The sequence below is a fragment of the Lactuca sativa genome, chromosome 5 (assembly GCF_002870075.4).
Source record: "Lactuca sativa cultivar Salinas chromosome 5, Lsat_Salinas_v11, whole genome shotgun sequence".
Taxonomy (NCBI): Eukaryota; Viridiplantae; Streptophyta; class Magnoliopsida; order Asterales; family Asteraceae; genus Lactuca; species Lactuca sativa.
In genome coordinates, this window is record NC_056627.2 from 257,856,623 (window position 1) to 257,874,122 (window position 17,500).

At 35.1% G+C, this 17,500-nt stretch overlaps 2 long non-coding RNA genes and 5 other non-coding genes across 11 annotated transcripts in view; 6 read left to right on the top strand and 1 right to left on the bottom strand.

Moving 5' to 3' along the window:
• LOC122198304 (uncharacterized) overlaps positions 1 to 1,475 on the top strand; it is a 16,992-nt gene extending 15,517 nt beyond the window's left edge. The window contains exon 2 of the long non-coding RNA XR_006192794.2: positions 1,213 to 1,475. This is a non-coding gene — a long non-coding RNA (uncharacterized LOC122198304). The remainder of the gene's footprint in view (positions 1 to 1,212) is intronic.
• A 1,484-nt stretch (positions 1,476 to 2,959) lies between these two features.
• Positions 2,960 to 17,500, bottom strand: part of LOC128134138 (uncharacterized) — a 17,330-nt gene continuing 2,789 nt past the window's right edge. The window contains exons 1-8 of one of the 5 annotated variants that reach the window (XR_008232479.1): positions 5,415 to 17,500; positions 5,213 to 5,323; positions 4,981 to 5,041; positions 4,732 to 4,851; positions 4,562 to 4,646; positions 4,361 to 4,421; positions 4,117 to 4,187; positions 2,960 to 3,227 (exon numbers count right to left, since the gene is read on the bottom strand). The exon at positions 5,415 to 17,500 is cut by the window's right edge and continues 2,789 nt beyond it. This is a non-coding gene — a long non-coding RNA (uncharacterized LOC128134138). Of the gene's footprint in view, positions 3,228 to 4,116; positions 4,188 to 4,360; positions 4,422 to 4,561; positions 4,647 to 4,731; positions 4,852 to 4,980; positions 5,324 to 5,414 lie in introns of all 5 variants that reach the window. The other 4 variants (XR_008232478.1, XR_008232477.1, XR_008232480.1 and 1 more) reach the window with 4 other exon arrangements.
• TRNAP-UGG (transfer RNA proline (anticodon UGG)) lies at positions 7,009 to 7,080 on the top strand. Its single transcript has one exon. It is a non-coding gene; the product is annotated as a tRNA-Pro (tRNA).
• TRNAP-AGG (transfer RNA proline (anticodon AGG)) lies at positions 7,419 to 7,490 on the top strand. The gene has a single exon. It is a non-coding gene; the product is annotated as a tRNA-Pro (tRNA).
• TRNAP-UGG (transfer RNA proline (anticodon UGG)) lies at positions 15,004 to 15,075 on the top strand. The gene has a single exon. It is a non-coding gene; the product is annotated as a tRNA-Pro (tRNA).
• On the top strand, positions 15,563 to 15,634 carry TRNAP-AGG (transfer RNA proline (anticodon AGG)). Its single transcript has one exon. It is a non-coding gene; the product is annotated as a tRNA-Pro (tRNA).
• Positions 16,485 to 16,556, top strand: TRNAP-UGG (transfer RNA proline (anticodon UGG)). The gene has a single exon. It is a non-coding gene; the product is annotated as a tRNA-Pro (tRNA).

Consider the following 17,500-nt stretch of genomic DNA (forward strand, 5'->3'; position numbering starts at 1 on the left):
TCTTGGTGAGAAGAGCTTGGAGAGCAAGAGTCTTGAAGCAAGGAACGTGTGGGATCTAGAATCTACCTCAATTGGCATCCTTTAGAAGGTATCAAGTCGTTATCTTGACCTCATTTCATTCTAGATCTCTTTTGGGTGAATTATAGGGATTTTCTAGCATATTAGGAAGCTTTTCTTGTGTATGAGCTAAGATCTGAAGTTGCAACTTCATATCTGAACTCTCTGTGGTCTCTAGGTCCATAAAGCTTTTAGCTTTAGTAGTTATGAGCATCTCCTTATGTGTAAAACTCCATTACAAGCTTGGTTTTGTCATTATAAGACTTTAGAGTCTTGCATGCATGTAAGTTTGCAACTTTACTAGATAAACATGCCTTGGGGAATTGGATCTGCAATATGGAACCTTATCATGGCTTAAAAAACATATGAATAGATAAATGACTGAAGGGACTCGGTGAGTTGCATGGTCAACTCGGCGAGTCAGCAGGGTGACTCGGCAATTCAGTTAGGGTTTTCCCGCCTTTTGGAACGCATGAACTTGGCGAGTTGCATGGGAAACTCGACGAGTTGGCCAAGGAGTTTACGGTCGCAAACATTGGGAACTTGACGAGTCACTCAAGTGACTCGGCGAATTGGCATGTTATGCAAGGAACTCGACGAGTGGCTGGTTGTAATCGACGGGTCGGGTCAACATGGACTGTTGACCTTGACCGTCGACTTTGACTTTGACCAAGGATGGCTATTTGGACTTCTGGGGCATTCTGGAAATTTATGATTATGGTTGTGCGGCGAATATAGGTGGTGGAGTTTGTGCGGTGATCTGAGGGTTTGAGCTTATCTTTCGAGTCGACAGTTACGAGGTGAGTTATCCTCACTATATCAACAGGGTCTAAGGCACCAAGGCCGACCCTTTATCGGATTTGTATCCGGGAATTTGCTTGATATGTTTATTGTTCTGCTATATCTACATCATGGTAGTTAGGATGGTGATATGTTAGTGATCTGTTAGATCGGTATGATTATCTGTTATATACATGCTAGCATATGATATTTATGTGCACATGATTGTTTGAAGGCCCGATGTGGGCGGACCGGTCACACTGTAGACTCGAGATGCATGGTTTTTATGTTGCTTATATGTTTATATGATATGGTTATCGGTATGGCGTTGGTATTTTGGGGCAACTCACTAAGCTTTCGGACTTACAATTTCAGTTTATTGTTTCAAGTTCAGCGGATGGCCGCGCGAAGGCGAATGCGTGACCATACACTTTCTCAATTGATGATTATGATTTCTGGGAACTCTGATGTTTAAACTATTCTGAAAACAAATTGTAATAATTGAATGGTTTTAAATGATTTAAAAAGTTTTAAATTGGCTCGAATTTTATGGATGTTACAAATACACATGTCAACATTTAGCATGGATGGAAGGATGAGTATGAATAAAATATATGAGGATATTTAATTTTTCTTCTTATTCATTCATCATTTTTCATGCTATCTCGCCGTGGATCTACATATTTATTCCTCAATAATTGACTGAGCTTAAATTTTTTATTATCATCATTAATTTTTGTTATTGGTTGAATCTATTCATTGGCGGCAGATTTTAGGGTTTTTGTTCATCATCATGTTCGCCACTTAACCATGTTTGATCCAAAAATCAATTAGTTTATTGATTGTGAGTTGTTTGTCGAAATTATGATTCACTTTTGTTGTGTTGAGTCGATGAAAAATATGTTGCTACTTCGATTCGATGGAGCTTTTTCCATCACTGTTTCAAAGTGAAATGTTGACTATGTTTTGATGGTGCTTGGATTGAAATGGAGCTCTCGACGGTTGTGAAAACTTGGATCTGGTTGAATTTTGTTGGCACAAAAATGATTCCTTTCGATTTTTTTTGGTGACGATGATGATCTAAAGGAATTTTTGAAGAGAGGATGTTATATCAAAGTTGGACTTTCGATGGTGTTGTAAAGGTCGATTTCGAATTGAAGGAGATGTGAGTTTTGCTGGTTTTCAATAAGTTGGAGATGTATCAAAACTGGATATTTTGATTGGATAATGATTCAAAATTGAGTGTAATTTTCGTTTCATCGAGTGATTTATTTCATTAGTGATTAATTCTAATGGCAATTTGTGTTTCGTTCATGTCTTCGAATATGGGTAAATGATCAAATTTGAGTTGTCAATGGGTTTAAATGATATACGAGTTTAAAGATTTTGAACAAGTTTGGGTTATATATTTTAGATGAAAGTGTTCTCAATGATGCATAAATTTTCATGGTTTTCAAATAAAGAAATATGAGTTTAAAGGCTTTATTTTTCTTTTAAATTAAAAATTCTTTATATGAACCAACATAAGGGGTAACCTGTTTAACCGTTTTGTCCAAAGTCTGTATTTAGAACCAACAAAACGAACCTTAAGGCCCCCTGGAACGAGAAGAGACTTTTTGGACCATTTAAACCAAAAGTTAAAAATTCAATGGGCTATAGTGTTATTTTCCCTTAAAAATATCTAAATATGTAGTTTTAAAAATAACATTAAATCAAAATTTGTATTCAGCTAAAAGTTATAAGTCTAAAAAGTATGTTATTTTGAAAACAAATATTTATATTTGAAAAAACAATAATGATCAAATTTGAAAAATTACTACGCAAATAATTCTTAAATTAGTTTAGAACTAGGGAAGATTCTCGCGTTGCGCGGGTTTAGAACCACATGGGTTGGAATCAGATCAAAAATGCAATGGTAATAGAAAATTTTAAAAACTGATAGATATAATCCATAATGTGTATGTAAGATGTAGTAAAATCATTGTTTTGTGTTACTTTTCTTGTTACAAACAACAAAAACATAATACATAATGGACTTAATGAAGACATCCAACTATTTATCTGTCTAGTTGTTTTGAAAAAACGTAACATTATGTGAGCCTTTTTTAAAAAGATAATCCAATAAAATCAAAATATAAGTTTTTTTTTTAAGAAAAATAGGTGCAAGTAGTTACATGTTAAGATGTCATACAATTATCCTTTTTTGGATGATTTACCTGTCACAAACAACAAAAAAACATATAACTCTATGATCTATACCAAATAAATATTTTAGTTTCATTAAGAAAGTTAGAAAATAACACATTTTTCTCTTTTGTCTTGACCAAGTTCATGAATGTCCCCATCTAGACCACATAGCTATGCACATCAAAGGATACAGCATCAACTTTCTGCCATAAAACAAAAACCATTGAACTGTTATTGCTTTCCTGTTTCTTTATTCATAAATTTCTGATTAATCTATTATTTTACAATGATAAGTCCATGCATTGGTGTCTTAATACACTGCTGGATTTAAGGAAGTAAATGAAGAATAAAAATGCCAATTGGTTGGAAAGTCTTCACCAAGGTTGCATCAAATTATGACATCATTTCTTTTTACGTTATTACCCTTTATCTAAATCCGTTTTTTTTTTTTACTATTTTTAAGGCCATATCACCTCTTTTTACAGGTGATATCATTTAAAGGATTTTAGAAACAATCAATAGTGTTAGTCGCAAAGCCATATAAGACACACATTAAGATGATTTGTAGTGAGGAACTCAGATTTGTGTTTGTGAAATCAATCCTAATATGTTGGATGTTGATAAATACTTAAATAGGCATATAGAAAGAGCATAATTTAGCAATTGCAAAGATGACCATAGTTCACAATGGTTGATAAAGAAACATTTTTCCCTGTTACCTAATTTGGAAAATATTAAAAAAAAAAAAAAGATAATTATATAAATTTAGTCACTAAACTGTTTCTTTTTACAATTTTCATCATAATAGTTAGGTGGATATATAAATTGTTAAAAATTAATAGTTTAATAACCAAATTTTTTTTTCTGTATTTTATATAATATCAAAATAGGGCAATTTAAGAAGCCATCATAACAGTTATCCATTCTATATCAGAATTATCGAGTTTAATCATATGGTTACTTTTCAAATTCATCTTTTTTACATAAATTTTACATGTAAGAAAACTTATTTCAAAACCTCTCTTGATGTTAGTCTTTGTCATTGAGATTTAGCATTTTATTTGTTTTGTTGAAGAAGCAATAAAACCGTACCTTTTTGTCATCAATAGACTCCAAGAACTTGTATTAAATTACAAATTGAAGCCCTTTCAACAAAAAAAACCCTGCCAAGAAAGATGGACATGGATAAGAAAATGACATAATCGACCGAAAGAAAAGAAATTATCATGTAATGTCATTGTTTTAAGTTTATTGTTTAATAAGAAACTGAACTGTAAAGCATGTATGTCATAAGAACCAGTATAGAGCTACAACAAAATTATAATGTGCCACTCACCTTTACCTTGTTTCAAACCATATTCCGGTTTAACAAAGTTGCCATTATCAATCAGCATGGTCTTCAATCAGGTGCGATAAAAAAAAAAAGTAATTTGTAAGTGTTAAATGTGCTCAATAAGAACTTAGAGAGTAACAACAAAAACCTAAATCCCTGCAGCAAATTCACAATTATGGAAGAGCCGAGAGATATAACCATTACCTCCTCTTGAGATGCTATTTTCATGTGCCTTATATCCTCCACAAGTTTGTTATTGTAGTCTACAACTTTTTTTAGAGCCACTGAGCTGACAACAAACAAAAAAAAATGATTAAAAAGGAAATTGTAATATCATAAAATTGACAATGTTAAGTAACAATAGAAATACTTACATTTTGTACTTCAGAAAAAGATCTTGTGAGTGTCCTTTTCTGCCATGTCCTTTCGCTGATGCCTCAGAACACTGTCAATGAATTGACCATCTTCTGCTTCCATGTCGTCTTTGCCTTGACCTATAGAAATTAAAAACGTTGTAACTTACCAATCACTTTTTTTTGTTTTATTTTGTTCATTAGGCGAATCTGAATATGATCCATGTTCTTCTTGAGACAATATTAGATGCAGAATTTAGAAGAACAAACCTCATATGAATGAAAAAATGTATGATAAGTCCTCTTTCTTCAACATTCTTTATAGAAGCACCTGTAAACAAAGGCAAACTGTTGGTGATCATCACAATCAACAATTTCCAACTATGCCCCTCACCAGTTAAACATTTAAGCTTATTAACTAACACCTCCCCCACACAACACCAGGAAGAAGACATCCACAGATTAAGAAACCCAGATTGTGTAAGAAACCTAGAAAACCCACAAGAAAAAGTGTAGCTCTCTTTATATCTTGGTAGGAAAGCCAACTAAATCCAAATCATCATCTTTACCAAATGCAACATTCTATCTCGTATCTCGTGTACCTTGTTAAGTGCTGAAAATTACAATAATTTAGTATAAGAATGTATGAAAGCAAATTAGGGCTCCAAATTATAAGGAAACCAAAAAACGAAATTTAAACTTACCTACAACCACCACCACTTTCTCTAAAACTCATCTTTCTCTCTTTTCAACATGACACAAGAAGTGGCAGAAGTTGGAGACACGGCGAAGGACTACCACGACCCACCACCGGTGTCATTCATAGAACCCAAGGAGCTGAGCAAGTGGTCATTGTACAGAGCTGTGATTGCCGAGTTCGTTGCCACCCTTCTCTTCCTTTACGTTACTATCTTAACAGTTATCGGTTACACGGGTCAGATCGACAAAGGCGTTGATCCCTGTGGCGGCGGCGGTATTCTGGGTATTGCTTCGGCCTTTGTTTCCATGATCTTCGTTCTGAGAAATTAAAAGGGAGGAGATAGAGTGATAATCAGAGTAGAAGAAGAATTCGGTAAGTGTGGAAGGATCGGGACCGCCGATGGTGGCGGAAGAGAGAAGCAACGTCGCTAGAGGGGAGATGAAGCAGAATAAACGAAACAAAAAAAAGTGGAACAATTGGGAAGAGAAAGCAAAGAAAGAGCGGTGGAGGATTAAAGGGTGAGTAAGAAAGGAGATGCAGAAGAAACAAACACGTATTGTATCCTGGCAGTGGTGGAACAAAAGAAGCAGGAAAAACAACCAGACTAACCTGGAAAGAAAACCAACGATCGTCTAGCAAAGAGCAAAAGAAAGGAGAGACGTAGAACGTAAGCGGTGGAAAAAGTGAAAATGACCGCAGAAACAGAAACACGTGGAAAGAGGTATGAGAAATTAAGACATTTGTAATCCACTATGAGAAGAGGTTGAGAAAGAAAGACATGTGTAATCCACCATTAAGTGCAACATAAAATATGAATTAAATGAAAGAAGACAACAAAGGAAAAGAAAATGAAAATTTCAAAAAGAAAATTCAGCCAATAGGAGGATAGAACTGTTCAAGTGTACCTTGTGAATTAGTAATTATATATAATAACAATTATCAATCATTTTAAACCGCAAACTATACATAACTTTATTAATGCCCAAACAACAAGTAGATATCGTTGGGATAATTTAATTCAAATCAAATATTCATCTTAAACCATATTATTTTTTAATTTTATAATGAAAATTATGTTCAATAATTATAACAATCACAACTCTTTCCATAGGTTGTAATAGATATCTCACTTATATGATTCAATATAATGACAATGTTATTTTAAATTTAATATAAAAAAATATTATTTCATAGTTATGGCAATGATTTAGTTATTTTTAATCACACAATTGTCTATATCTAGCTATATAATACTATTTTGCTTCAATATGTGGGTATTCTATTAGTTTACAATTACATATATAGGTTGCATATATTAACAAAACAAGTACATGCCCAGGATATGCAATATATAAACTTTTACAATTAAAAATGGATGTCTTTGCATACGAGCTTTGCAAACATAAGATAAGCAAACTTAAGACATCAAGTGCCAAGCACTCCTTGATTCACATTCATGCCTCAAACTACTCTCTGGCAAATTGCAGTGAATAATCACATGTAGAAGCACTTCAAATTCACTGGTTTTTACACATTTCAGATTTAGCAAACTCATATTTCAAGAAATAAAAAGAAAGAGATAGATAAATGAAGGAAGTGGGCATTTGGTCTAGTGGTATGATTCTCGCTTTGGGTGCGAGAGGTCCCGAGTTCGATTCTCGGAATGCCCCAATCTTTTTCCTCAACAAAATCAATACATTTTATATATAAAAAATTAAGTGCATCCATTTTGTTTAATTTAATATTCTACTCACTAAAGTCAATCGAGGACTTCTGGAAACAGATCTACCTACTCAAAATGGACACATTTTAATTTATATACCACAAAACATGTGCTTTCATATCTGAAAAGATGCTTGGTGAAAATATAATATGCAACTGCCTACCAGAATAAGATATCTTTCTGCTACCTGTTATATTTTTACTAGTATTATGTACTTACTGCATTTATATAATTAACTCACAACAGAAAGTAAATGACTATAAATGCAGTAGACTAAACAAAAATGGGCATTTGGTCTAGTGGTATGATTCTCGCTTAGGGTGCGAGAGGTCCCGAGTTCAATTCTCGGAATGCCCCCACACTCACTTTACTCATTTTTCTATTTGTGGATTATAATTAAATGCAAAAAATAACAACGTACTTTCATATTGCGTTTCAAACCAGGGTTTGAGGGGTTTTGTGTGAAATATTCACTAAGGATGAATGTATGATGCTTAGGGGTGCAAACGAGCCAAGCCTGGCCAGGCTCGGCTCGAGCTCGTTTACTAAAACCCGAAATTCACAATTCCCTTAATATGTTTTTAATTTAATATATATAAATAATAATATATAAAGGCTCGTTTAGGCTCGCGAGCCTAATCGAGCTTTGTGACATAGGCTTGAGCTCGAACTCGTTTAATAAACAAGCTTAACATTAAGCTCGAGCTCGGCTCGGGCTCGTTTAAAATTGGTTTCGAGTCGAGCTTTTAACGATCCGATCTCGAGTAGCTTGGCTCGTTTGCACCCCTAATGATGCTATATTTGTCTAAAAACACAGGTGATTTTTGGGTGTGTTGGATGAATGCTATAAAGGGTTTTGAAGGATGGGACAAAGTTTCTTATGTGACTAGGTGTTGGTAATTCTCATTTACACCCGTGATTGTGGTTTAGATCCCAGAGGTAAATTGGCTTTACACATGATACATATAGGATTAGACATATAATTAGCCTTAAACTTATTACTATTACCTTGATTGAAAAATGCAATCCCCCAATTTCACTACACGTCCCCACTGTCGATATTTTCTGTAAATAACACTCATTTTTTTTTGAAAAAAAAAACCATTTGAATTTTATTATCTTTACCAACCATGTGAACATACATTAAGTTCACATTGAATTACAGGACACCAACACATCAAGTAAAACCACAGAATCTGACAGATACAAATTGCCAATCTTATTAATCTTAGCAGAAGTCTTATAAGGGTGATCCACCTTCAATTTAAGATCAAAAATAGCAACATTATCAAGATTTTTTTAATTATTTTTTGTAAAATGTTGATTAGCCACAACATTGCCTCCTTGGTTGTCACTAAAGACTCAGAATTTTAGTGATTTCATAAGGAGAAAAAGTAAAGTTGCAGAAGATGGTAAGGAATTATTCTTTTGAATCAGTCCAAGTACAATTATTAGCAATATGTTTGTTTTAAATTTGAGTATCAGTTTTACCTTTATAATCCTTTGGGTATCCGATTAATTTGAAACACCTTCCCAATGTATGTCCCTTTTGGCCACATTTATTACAAATAAAAATATTCATGTTGTTATTTGAAAACCTTTTCTTGCCATAATTAAGTTTACCAAAGAAAGCAAAATTAGTATTTTATTTACAAATATGACAGAAAAGGAAACTGTATATATGAAAAAATTAGGGTAAACCTATCAACTAGCCATAAATTTAAAATATGCTAACAAATTTGTTGATGATTAGTGAAACCGGGTAATCCAGTTAGTTGATTATGTTAAGACTTCCACAATACTCTTTTAGCATGTTACAGTAAACTTATTTGGACTTTTGTGTTGGATTGGGCTTTCACAATTCAGAATTCACAATTCACAAATCACAAGCAGTGTGTTTGACTCCATGTATGAGGACTGTGTATGTGTATCATTTACACTCCCTAATCCTACATCTATGACATGTCCACCATGGGACTTGAACCCTCAACCCCTTTCCAACACACTGTTGGGTTTTCTATTGGGTTTTTTAGCCCATGTATATATATGTGGGACATGCCCTAATTTCACTAACACATAAAAAGGTTTTCAGCCACCAAGAGAGTAAAAGAGAGCAAGAAGCAAAAGAGGGTTTTTTTCTTAATTCCCGTTTTTGAAGATACACCTGCAGTGTTTGGTAATTTCCCGGAGATCCAACGGTCCGTTTCCTTTGATTTTTGGACAGCAACTTCCTAACACCTGGGCCCTTCAGATCCAACGGTTGAATCTCCGAGATCAGCTCCAGAGACTCAGGAATCGTCGCCTCTGTTTGCTGCTGGAAATCAATAACGTTTTTGGTGATATTCTTCTTTGTCTTTGCTTATTTGATTCCATATGCTTGATGTGATTTAGTTCCAAGTATATGATGATTATTGTATGCCTCTAGTACATCTAGAGAAGATTTTTGTATTGCTCAAATATTGGTGATAGTGGATTTGAAGCGGCTCTAGTAGTCCCGTGGTTTTACTCTCCTTTCTTGAAAGGTTTCCACGCTAAAATTCCGGTGTCGTTATTGGTTGATTACTTATAGTTTTGGGTTGATTATATTGATCATATAACTTGCATTGGGGCTGTTTTGTTGCAAGTAAAAATTTCCTATTTGTTTGCATCCTAAAAGGTTCATTCAAGACGGGAATAGTTTAGTCAAACGAAATATTATTCCGCATTGTTGTTTACCGTTGTGGCTGCGTTTTTCCCATCAGATTGGTATCAAAGCGTGGTTCTTGTTATTAGGTTACTTGTTTGAACAATGGAAGCTAATACAAATAAGATTGTAAATTTGAATGGTTTTAATTATCAAGTTTGGAGAGGCAAGATGGAAGACCTTCTTTATGTGAAGGATTATTACATGCCTGTGTTTAATACTGAAAAACCCGATGATAAAACAGATGCAGAGTGGAATATTTTGCATAGAAAAGTTTGTGGGTATATTCGACAATGGGTTGATGATAATGTTTTGAACCATATTAGCGCGGAAACTCATGCTCGTACTTTGTGGAACAAGCTTAAGTAGTATGCTCGGAAGACCGGGAACAATAAATTGTTCCTGATTAAACAGTTGATTGGCTTGAAGTACCATGATGGAAATCCTATTAGTGATCATTTGAATTCTTTCCAAGGAATTATTAATCAGCTTGCAGGAATGGGTATCAAGTTTGAAGATGAGTTACAAGGTTTATGGCTCCTTAGCATTTTACCGAATTCTTGGAAAAATTTTAAGACATCCTTGTCCAACTCTGCACCAGTGGTATTATCACCATGGAATTGGCTAAAGGCGGTGTTTTAAATGAAGAGATGAGAAGAAAGTCACAAGGTTCCTCTTCACATTCAGATGTCTTGGTCACAGAAAGCAGGGGGAGAAGTCAAAGTAGAAGTCCAAATAACAAAGGGAAGCATCACAGTAAATCTAAAGGAAAGTTTGTTGACTATGAGTGCAATCATTGTGGTAGAAAAGGGCACACAATACGATTCTGTAGACAATTGAAAAGGGAGAACAAGAAGGCAAATTACAACAATAAAAAGAACAACCAAAAGAAAGATGATGGTAGTAATGATACTGCTGAAGTTAACACTGCTACCAAAGAGTTCTTTATTTGTTGTGATTATGATATGGTCAATTTTGCACATGATGATTCGAGTTGGGTTGTTGACAGTGGTGCTACTTGTCATGTGACATCACAAAGGGATTTTTACACATCTTATACTCCTAGTGATTTTGAGAATGTTAAGATGGGTAATAATGGGTTATTAAAGATTGTTGGAGTCGGAGATATTTGTTTGAAGTTTGAAACTGGGATGGAGTTGGTTTTACACAATGTAAAACATGTTCCAGATATTAGACTTAGTTTGATCTCTGTTGGCTTACTTGATGATGACGGTTACCATAGTACCTTTGGTGGTGGCATTTGGAAACTCACTCGTGGTTCTTTGATTGTGGCAAGAGGTGAAAGAAGCTCAAAGTTATACATGACACACCCGAAGATCTCCAAAGAATCGATCCATGCATCGATACATTGTGACATGACCGATTTGTGGCATAAGAGACTTGGTCACATGAGTGAAAAGGGGATGTCTTTGTTGTTGAAGAAAAATGTGTTGACCAGTGTGCATGATGTGAATTTGAAGAGATATTCTCATTGTCTGGCAGGTAAGCAAAATAGAGTTTCCTTTAAGAGTCATCCTCCTTCCAGGAAGGAGAATATACTTGATCTGGTACATTCCGATGTATGTGGTCCCATGAAGACTAGGACACTTGGGGGTTGCTTGTATTTTGTCACATTTATCGATGACTGTTCAAGGAAGGTATGGGTTTATACTTTGAAGACTAAAGATCAAGTATTGGATGTGTTTAAGCAGTTTCATGCCTTGGTTGAGAGACAAACTGGGAAGAAATTGAAGTGTGTTCGGACAGATAATGGCGGTGAATACATTGGTCCTTTTGATGCTTATTGTAGAGAGTAAGGTATTCGGCACCAAAAGACTCCTCCAAAGACAACACAGTTGAACGGTTTAACAAAACGGATGAATAGAACATTGGGTGAAACAGTTAGATGTTTGCTTTCACATGCAGGATTACATGATTCTTTTTGGGGAGAAGCTTTGAATACAGCGGTACATGTTATTAATCTTACTCCCTGTGTTCCTTTGTTTTTTGATGTTCCTGACAGGGTTTGGAGTGGAAAAGATGTTTCGTATCGTCATTTACGAGTCTTTGGATGCAAGGCTTTTGTGCATATTCCCAAAGATGAAAGATCAAAGCTTGAAATGAAGACCAAGTCGTGTATATTCCTTGGTTATGGCCAAGATGAATTCGGTTACATGTTATATGATCCAGTTCTAAAGAAACTCGTAAGGAGTCGTGATGTTGTATTTGTTGAAGTTCAGAGTTTAAAAGATATTGAGAAGACAAAGATAGTTCCTCAATATACTGATGATCGTGTTGATTTGGATCCTGTTCCCCCTCAACATTTTGAGCAAATTAATGAAGATGTTCAGAATGATGAACAACATGGTACTGATGACAATGATGTTCCAGAGCAGTCAGAGTTGGATGAGGATCTTCATCCAGAGTTACTGGTACCTGATATACCACCATTTGTCCCACTTAGGCGGTCCATGAGAGATTGTCATCCTTCCATCCGTTATTCTGCTGATGAGTATGTTTTAGTCACTGATGGGGGAGAACCTGATTGTTATGCAGAAGCTATGGAAGATGATCATAAAAGAGAGTGGGTTGAAGCTATGCAAGATGAGATGAATTCCTTGCATGAAAACAATACCTTTAAGTTGGTGAAGTTGCCTAAAGGCAAAAGAGCTTTGAAGAACAAGTGGGTATACAAAGTGAAGACTGAAGAACATACCTCACGACCTAGGTACAAGGCCAGATTGGTTGTCAAAGGGTTCAGTCAAAGAAAGGGTATTGATTTTGATGAGATTTTCTCTTCAGTCGTGAAGATGGGTTCCATTCGGGTGATTCTTGGTTTGGCTGCTAGCCTTGATCTTGAGGTTGAGCAAATGGATGTCAAGACAGCTTTTCCTTCATGGTGACTTGGACAAGGAAATCTATATGAAGCAACCTGAAGGTTTTCAGGTTAAAGGCAAAGAAGACTATGTGTGTAGGCTTCATAAAAGTCTTTATGGGTTAAAGCAAGCACCAAGACAATGGTACAAGAAATTTGAGTCAGTCATGGGTGAGCAAGGCTACCACTACTTCAGATCACTGTGTTTTCTTCCAGAGGTTTGGTGATGATGATTTCATAATTTTATTGCTTTATGTTGATGATATGTTGATTGTTGGCAAGAATGCAGAGAGAATTATTCAGCTGAAGAAACAATTGAGCAAGTCTTTTGTTATGAAAGACTTGGGGCCGGCAAAACAGATTCTTGGCATTCGGATTACTAGAGATAGAGCTTCAAAGAAGTTGCATATGTCACAAGAGCAATACATTGAGAAGGTGCTTTGCAGAGTCAACATGGATAAAGCTAAAGTGGTTAGTTCGCCTCTAACTACCAACTTTAAGCTGACCGATAGAGATTGCCCTTCTACTAAGAAGGAGATTGAAGAGATGGATAGAGTTCCATATGTATCGGCTGTTGGGAGTTTGATGTATGCCATGGTGTGTAAAAGGCCAGATATTGCCCATGTAGTTGGTGTTGTTAGTCGGTTTCTGTCAAATTCGGGAAAGAAGCATTGGGAAGCAGTTAAGTGGATTTTCAGATATCTACGTGGTACTTCCAAATTGGGTATAACATTTGGAAATGAAGCACCTATGCTTGTTGGTTATACAGATTCTGATATGGCAGGAAACAAGGACAACATGAAATCCACTTCTGGATATTTGATGACTTTTACAGGGGGAGCTGTGTCATGGCAGTCACGACTGCAAAAGTGTGTTGCCTTGTCCACCACTGAGACTGAGTATATGGCAGCAACAGAAGCATGCAAAGAGTTATTGTGTCTGAAAAGATTTATGCAAGAGCTTGGATATTTGCAAAAACGCTACATAGTTCTTTGTGATAATCAAAGTGTCATTCACCTTGCTAAGAATTCTATGTTTCACAAAAGAACAAAGCATATCGATGTGAGGTATCATTGGATTAGAGATGCACTTGAAGACAAATTGTTTGAACTTGAAAAAGTTCATACTGATGATAATAGTTCCGATATGTTGACTAAAGCTTTAGTAAGGGAGAAGTTGAAAATATGTTGCTCGATGCCGGGATGGCGAACTCTTCCTCATAGGCCAAAAAGGGGGAGATTTGTTGGGTTTTCTATTGGGTTTGTTAGCCCATGAGGAAAGCCCACTTATTTAGCCCATGTATATATATATATGTGGGACATGCCCTAATTTCACTAACACATAAAAAGGTTTTCAGCCACCAAGAGAGTAAGAGAGAGCAAGAAGCAAAAGAGGGTTTTTTTTCTTAATTCCCGTTTTTGAAGATACACCTGCAGTGTTTGGTAATTTCCCGGAGATCCAACGGTCCGTTTCCTTTGATTTTTGGACAGCAGCTTCCTAACACTTGGGCCCTTCAAATCCAACGGTTGAATCTCCGAGATCAACTCCAGAGACTCAGGAATCGTCGCCTCTGTTTGCTGCTGGAAATCAAGAACGTTTTTGGGGATATTCTTCTTTGTCTTCGCTTATTTGATTCCATATGCTTGATTATTGTATGCCTCTAATACATCTAGAGAAGATTTTTGTATTGCTCAAATATTGGTGATAGTGGATTTGAAGCGGCTCTAGTAGTCCCGTGGTTTTACTCTCCTTTCTTGAGAGGTTTCCACGCTAAAATTCTGGTGTCGTTATTGGTTTATTACTTATAGTTTTGGGTTGATTATATTGATCATATAACTTGCATTGGGGCTGTTTTGTTGCAAGTAAAAATATCCTATTTGTTTGCATCCTAAAAAGTTCATTCAAGACGGGAATAGTTTAGTCAAACGAAGTATTATTCCGCATTTTTGTTTACCGTTGTGGCTGCGTTTTTCCCATCACACACCTTATGACACCGCTAGGCCACATGGCCTTTGTTATAAGATATAGATATAGATCTATGCTTCCAAATGAGCTTTGCAAAGATAACATAAATAAAGCAAATCTTGAGTGTTTTCCTTTTCTCATTGGTTGTACTATTTCTGCTTTTCTTAACAACAAATTTACCAGTCAATAGCATCAGAGTATTATAAAACATAAAAGTCTAAAAATCATATGTGGAAATGGAAGCACCTCAAGGCTCAAACTCACTCGTCTCACAATACATACTTGAGACAATGTAATAGCGGTAAACTCATATTTGAAGCAAGGTCATAACAAATACATCAAGAAGTGGGCATTTGGTCTAGTGGTATGATTCTCGCTTTGGGTGCGAGAGGTCCCGAGTTCGATTCTCGGAATGCCCCCCCTTCCTTTTTTCAACATATATATATATATATTGTTTAATATGATAATCTACATTTAATATAAAGTAAAGTCAACTATGGACGTGGGGAAGCAACTCTACCTCCTAAGTAAAATATTAACTTGTGCTTGCAAATCTGAAAAGATTCATTATCAGTACTTTTGGACTCGTCAGCAATTACTTCTGCCTGATAATTATGCATTAAATATGAAAAGCATATGTAACTTCATTTACCAGAATAAGCAAATATGTAATGTAACTATTATACAGTAACACTATTCTTTCTTTGTGAAGATACTTTTAGGCACCAACTTACTTGGTAAAAATATAATATGCAACTGCCTACCAATAAATAGATATCTTTCTGCTACCACTTATTTATTTTTACTTCTATTATGTACTTACTGCATTTGTAATTTTGTATTATTAACTAGCTGCATAAAGTAAATGACTAAAAATTCAATGGTATCAAGTATCAAGAACAAGATGGGCATTTGGTCTAGTGGTATGATTCTCGCTTAGGGTGCGAGAGGTCCCGAGTTCAATTCTTGGAATGCCCCACACACACTTTACTCATTTTTCTATTTTAGGGTTAAATGTATGAAATAGCAACCTACTTTCATTTACTTGTGAAGTATAGCATCTTACTTTCGCTTATTTCTATCACCCCACGCAACAACAAACCCCAAACACATACATGAAATGTGAGCCCACAACTGATTGGTGGTGAAAAAAGAATGTTGGGGTAAATAAAGGCAGCAGAAAGCAGATACTATTACAGCAGTCTAGCTATTTCCACATAAAACAAAACTAGACTAGTTTGTATATTAGTATAAGTATCTGCCCAGAACTTGTAATCTTTCACTATTAGAATTAAGAAATAGATATGCTTCCAATTTCAAAATGAGCTTTGCAAAGATATGACATAAGCCAGCTTAGGAGTGGACAGCAAGTGAAAACCTTAACTCACACACACACTCACTGTAGCCTCAAATCAAATTATGGTCACTCGGTTCCAGTAGTGAACTCTACATGAGAGTCATGAAGAAAAAAATAGAAGTCCAAAAAACATATGTGGAAGAGGAAGTGGAAGCACCTCAAAGTTGACTAGTGTCACATATTTCAGACAATAAATGCCAATTCATGGGCAGAAATCTTGAAATGTTGCAGCTTCATGAAAAGCACATGAACTTCATTACCAGAATAAGCAAATATGTAATGTAACTATACACTATTCTTTCTTTGTGAAGATGCTTTTAGGGACCAACATGGTGAAAATATGTAACTGCCTACCAGAATAAGATATCTTTATGCTAGTAATTATTTTACTTTTTTGTGTATGGCATTTTAATAAATGCATAAAGTATAAATTGTTATAAAAATGCAATAATAGGAAGAACAACAGAATATGGGCATTTGGTCTAGTGGTATGATTCTCGCTTTGGGTGCGAGAGGTCCCGAGTTCGATTCTCGGAATGCCCCCTTAAATTCCTTCCTTTTTCTTCAACAAAATCAATTCATTTTTCATATAATTTTTAAGCTCCACTACTTTACTTAATCTGATATTCTAGTATTAATATGAACCAAAGTCAACTCTAATGCTTTTCAAAACAGAGTGGATAGTATATCATATTATCATGTGGTTGTAGATCTGACAAAATTCTTATCAAATTAACTCTCAACTCATGGGTAGTGCTGGGCAGTTTCTACTTTTTAATTACATTCATAAAAAAAACTTGTGTGTACTGTTTAATATATATATATATATATATATATATATATATATATATATATAGTGAATCCTGTGTAGGGGTGGGTGTTGCCTCTCTTCTATCTTTTGTTCAGTGTGTTGAGAAATTTGTCCAAATCAACCACAAGAAATCAGAAAAAAAAAAATAATGTTTAAGCATATGAGTTGTTTTTAATAGCAAATCAAAGTTGACTTAAAAAAAAAACAGAGAACGCAATGGGAGGAGTTTGTAATTGAATAGTTTTAAGAATTGAGATCAAATTTTCACTCCCACAAGGGGACACCACCAATGGGGAATAGAAAGAGGGAGTAAGGGAAAAAAAAGTTGATACTAGCAATGTACTTTCATTTATATATGTATTATAGCATCCTACTTTCATTTATTTCTATTAAGCCTGCAATAGTTTATTAATCTTATATGTGCAAAAGGTTATTTTCGACAGAACAAACTAATACAAAAGGTTATTTCCTGCAATATGTAAGGACAGAAGGACCATTTCAGTCATTTTCTATTACATGGGGTCCATTTCTACAATTTTGTTTCAAACGAGTATTATACATGGGCCATTTCTATAACTTTACTATTACACATGGACCATTTCTGTAATTTTTACATTACTGCTATAACACAGAGACCATTTCTGTAATTTTACTATTACATAGGAACCATTTCTGT